General features: G+C 55.8%; 3 non-coding genes across 3 annotated transcripts in view; all 3 read right to left on the bottom strand.

Annotated features, from left to right (window-relative positions):
• LOC126321620 (large subunit ribosomal RNA) overlaps positions 1–203 on the bottom strand; it is a 4,222-nt gene extending 4,019 nt beyond the window's left edge. Inside the window, exon 1 of the ribosomal RNA XR_007558387.1 lies at positions 1–203. This exon is cut by the window's left edge and continues 4,019 nt beyond it. This is a non-coding gene — a ribosomal RNA (large subunit ribosomal RNA).
• Positions 204–391: 188 nt separating this feature from the next.
• On the bottom strand, positions 392–546 carry LOC126321623 (5.8S ribosomal RNA). The gene has a single exon (XR_007558389.1). It is a non-coding gene; the product is annotated as a 5.8S ribosomal RNA (ribosomal RNA).
• A 368-nt stretch (positions 547–914) lies between these two features.
• LOC126321625 (small subunit ribosomal RNA) lies at positions 915–2,807 on the bottom strand. Its single transcript, XR_007558391.1, has one exon. It is a non-coding gene; the product is annotated as a small subunit ribosomal RNA (ribosomal RNA).
• Positions 2,808–5,000: the final 2,193 nt, after the last annotated feature.

Raw genomic sequence — 5,000 nt, 5'->3', positions numbered from 1 at the left:
AGTTGGACTTGGGCTCGGCGCGAGGCGTCGGGGTAGTGGACCCTCCCAAACACCACATGCCACGACAGGCGGCAGCCTGCGGGGTTCGGTGCTGGACTCTTCCCTGTTCGCTCGCCGCTACTGGGGGAATCCTTGTTAGTTTCTTTTCCTCCGCTTAGTAATATGCTTAAATTCAGCGGGTAGTCTCGCCTGCTCTGAGGTCGTTGTACGAGGTGTCGCACGCCACACCGCCAGCCGGCTGTGCACGCTACCGAGAAAGTACCGGTATGCGAACCGCCAGGCGACGGGCGCGCATCGCACGTTTAAGGAGACGCGGCCGGCCACACAGGCGACCACGACACTCCCACGTCTCCGAAGCGGGACAAACGCCGCGCGCTTCAGTATACGTAGCCGACCCTCAGCCAGACGTGGCCCGGGAACGGAATCCATGGACCGCAATGTGCGTTCGAAACGTCGATGTTCATGTGTCCTGCAGTTCACATGTCGACGCGCAATTTGCTGCGTTCTTCATCGACCCACGAGCCGAGTGATCCACCGTCCTGGGTGATCTTTTCCTTTTCAGTCTCCCACTGTCTCTTTCAAGACAGTAGCATTTGCGGGACTGAGGCGTCTGACGGCCCCTGTTCCACTATTTTTTTTTGTGTCCAACGGCCTCACAGCCGATGGGCGTCGTACGGCTCCACACCGGAGCGGACAGGCACTCGGGCGAACGTCATTCAAAACCGGCGCCAGGCGCCAGGTACCGCAGGCCAGCCGCTCCAGAGCTTCAGCGCTCGTACCACACAACAACAACACTTCCGCTAGTTTTGAGAGGCACGCGTGGTTCCGCACGCGGCGCACGGCCACTGCCGTACAGGTAGCGTGTTGCGCGACACGACACGACACGCACATCGAAAGACATGCAGTCTAGTCGGTAATGATCCTTCCGCAGGTTCACCTACGGAAACCTTGTTACGACTTTTACTTCCTCTAAATGATCAAGTTTGGTCATCTTTCCGGTAGCATCGGCAACGACAGAGTCGATGCCGCGTACCAGTCCGAAGACCTCACTAAATCATTCAATCGGTAGTAGCGACGGGCGGTGTGTACAAAGGGCAGGGACGTAATCAACGCGAGCTTATGACTCGCGCTTACTGGGAATTCCTCGTTCATGGGGAACAATTGCAAGCCCCAATCCCTAGCACGAAGGAGGTTCAGCGGGTTACCCCGACCTTTCGGCCTAGGAAGACACGCTGATTCCTTCAGTGTAGCGCGCGTGCGGCCCAGAACATCTAAGGGCATCACAGACCTGTTATTGCTCAATCTCGTGCGGCTAGAAGCCGCCTGTCCCTCTAAGAAGAAAAGTAATCGCTGACAGCACGAAGGATGTCACGCGACTAGTTAGCAGGCTAGAGTCTCGTTCGTTATCGGAATTAACCAGACAAATCGCTCCACCAACTAAGAACGGCCATGCACCACCACCCACCGAATCAAGAAAGAGCTATCAATCTGTCAATCCTTCCGGTGTCCGGGCCTGGTGAGGTTTCCCGTGTTGAGTCAAATTAAGCCGCAGGCTCCACTCCTGGTGGTGCCCTTCCGTCAATTCCTTTAAGTTTCAGCTTTGCAACCATACTTCCCCCGGAACCCAAAAGCTTTGGTTTCCCGGAGGCTGCCCGCCGAGTCATCGGAGGAACTGCGGCGGATCGCTGGCTGGCATCGTTTATGGTTAGAACTAGGGCGGTATCTGATCGCCTTCGAACCTCTAACTTTCGTTCTTGATTAATGAAAACATACTTGGCAAATGCTTTCGCTTCTGTTCGTCTTGCGACGATCCAAGAATTTCACCTCTAACGTCGCAATACGAATGCCCCCGCCTGTCCCTATTAATCATTACCTCGGGTTCCGAAAACCAACAAAATAGAACCGAGGTCCTATTCCATTATTCCATGCACACAGTATTCAGGCGGGCTTGCCTGCTTTAAGCACTCTAATTTGTTCAAAGTAAACGTGCCGGCCCACCGAGACACTCAACAAAGAGCACCCTGGTAGGATTTAAACGGGGTCCGCCTCGGGACGCGAAAGCACCCCTTCGGCTCGCCCCACCGGCAGGACGTCCCACGATACATGCCAGTTAAACACCGACGGGCGGTGAACCAACAGCGTGGGACACAAATCCAACTACGAGCTTTTTAACCGCAACAACTTTAATATACGCTATTGGAGCTGGAATTACCGCGGCTGCTGGCACCAGACTTGCCCTCCAATAGATACTCGTTAAAGGATTTAAAGTGTACTCATTCCGATTACGGGGCCTCGGATGAGTCCCGTATCGTTATTTTTCGTCACTACCTCCCCGTGCCGGGAGTGGGTAATTTGCGCGCCTGCTGCCTTCCTTGGATGTGGTAGCCGTTTCTCAGGCTCCCTCTCCGGAATCGAACCCTGATTCCCCGTTACCCGTTACAACCATGGTAGGCGCAGAACCTACCATCGACAGTTGATAAGGCAGACATTTGAAAGATGCGTCGCCGGTACGAGGACCGTGCGATCAGCCCAAAGTTATTCAGAGTCACCAAGGCAAACGGACCAGACAAGCCAATCCGATTGGTTTTGATCTAATAAAAGCGTCCCTTCCATCTCTGGTCGGGACTCTGTTTGCATGTATTAGCTCTAGAATTACCACAGTTATCCAAGTAACGTGGGTACGATCTAAGGAACCATAACTGATTTAATGAGCCATTCGCGGTTTCACCTTAATGCGGCTTGTACTGAGACATGCATGGCTTAATCTTTGAGACAAGCATATGACTACTGGCAGGATCAACCAGGGAGCTGCGTCAACTAGAGCTGAGCAGCCGGCCGCCCGGGAGTGTGTCCCGGGGGCCCGCGCGAACACGCAAGCGTCCGCTCAATTATTCTGCAAACAGGAGGAGGCCGAGCTCCCCTGCACGATACACCTCGAAACCCTCTCAGGTCCCGGCGGCGCGCAGCGCCGTCCTAGGTACTTGGTCGGTTTCGAGAGAGGCGCAATCGCCCGGAGTTAGGCGAGTAGACGGTTTTAGTGCGAACACCCTTGCTCCCAACTGAGCTTGCCGCTGCCGACAGAGGCCCGGGAGCGTGCTGTCGTGGCATTGCCGGCGGGAGACAACACGCGCCACCTATGGTGACCGGCAGCTCCAACGCCAGCGCCACACAAGGGCAAAGCCCCACTTGGGTGCAGAAGCGAACTCTCCCAGCACAGCGCACGCGCCAACACGTCCGCACAACTGCGATACAAACCACCTGCGAGAACCGCTGGGGCGACCGAGCAGCAGACGGCGTCGCGGCGCCGAGTGCCAGGCGGCGGCGCATCCTCAACGCACACAGTCCTCAATCAGACCAGCACACTGCAGATGTCCACCGCGCTTCGCACCGGGCTCGGCTGAACCAACTTTGGCCGCCAGGCGCCGCGTGCAGGGTGCGCCGCAGCGTAGCTGCGCCGCCTGCCGAGCCCGTCGGCTGGCGCTCCTGCCACTCGGCGCCCCCCACCAGCCGCCTGTTGCGCGTGCGCCCACGCAGCGCGCGGCCAACACGCCGGGCGGCCCCCCTTCACCGGCCGGGAACAGTCCCACCAAGCCACCGCCGCGTATCGCTTCATACCCACATGGGCCTAGTCACGTGTGTGGATGTGGCGGGTACCGCTGAAACAACCGGTTAATAGCTGTACCGATCGTCGCCATCACAGATTCACCTCCAGCGTGAACAACCGCTCAACAACGGATTTCCAGTTCATTTGCGTATCTTGGGCAGTAAACGTAGATGTCCACCTACATTTGCGAATTCAACAATTCTTGCATGCCAGGATGTCATGTGTCACGACACGCTACATCAGACCACATACACACTGCGACATGTGCAGAAGAGAACACGTGGAAGGTGGCCCGCGCACGTATGCGATGTCCCTTCCGCGATCCACTGTCAACCGGCATCTGCGGCATGTCCCAGATATGGAACGCGGTCCACCAGGGTAGCACTTTGTGTGAGGCAATACGACAAAGTCGGAATACACGCGTCACTACATCACACGGCTCACGCTGACCTGACCTGACTCACCGCACCACCACCCCCAGCGACCCAGGGTGACATACAATGCGTTCGTACGTTCCTCCCACACGCCTCTACGGCGTACCACAGTGCAACCTAGCTGTTATTGGGAGACGAGACAAGTAGCATCGAGCACAACATATGGAAATTGAGATTCGACACCGTTGGGCACAGCCAGCGTACGGTCACACGTATCACACTACTTCACTCTGTACGTAACTACCGATGATCGGTACAGCGTGTGGGTTACGCGTACGACATCAGCGGACAATGGACACAGACCATACCACGACGTACACTGAGGGCGTCGACATCTGAACGCAACTGAACAGCTGCGAGGCTCATTTAACACTCAAACGCCAGACCGACCAGCTTGAGAGGACGGAGACACAAAGAGAGGGGCAGAGGGGGGGGGGGGCGATATAGTCCTATTGCAGTACAATTGACAGTGGATAGCGGGAATATGTGGAAAGTAAGCAACACTCGCAAGACATCTACATGAGGATAACAACGACACCAGAGATTCCGAGCAGTGAACTATGTTAGGCAAAGGGACAACGTGGGTTAGGTTAAGGGACAACGTGGGTTAGGTTAAGGGACAACGTGGGTTAGGTTAAGGGACAACGTGGGTTAGGTTAAGGGACAACGTGGGTTAGGTTAAGGGACAACGTGGGTTAGGTTAAGGGACAACGTGGGTTAGGTTAAGGGACAACGTGGGTTAGGTTAAGGGACAACGTGGGTTAGGTTAAGGGACAACGTGGGTTAGGTTAAGGGACAACGTGGGTTAGGTTAAGGGACAACGTGGGTTAGGTTAAGGGACAACGTGGGTTAGGTTAAGGGACAACGTGGGTTAGGTTAAGGGACAACGTGGGTTAGGTTAAGGGACAACGTGGGTTAGGTTAAGGGACAACGTGGGTTAGGTTAAGGGACAACGTGGGTTA

The sequence above is a fragment of the Schistocerca gregaria genome, unplaced genomic scaffold (genome assembly GCF_023897955.1).
Source record: "Schistocerca gregaria isolate iqSchGreg1 unplaced genomic scaffold, iqSchGreg1.2 ptg000756l, whole genome shotgun sequence".
NCBI lineage: Eukaryota > Metazoa > Arthropoda > Insecta > Orthoptera > Acrididae > Schistocerca > Schistocerca gregaria.
The sequence above is the reverse complement of the archived record's forward strand: the minus strand, read 5'-3'. Positions and strand labels throughout refer to the sequence as shown.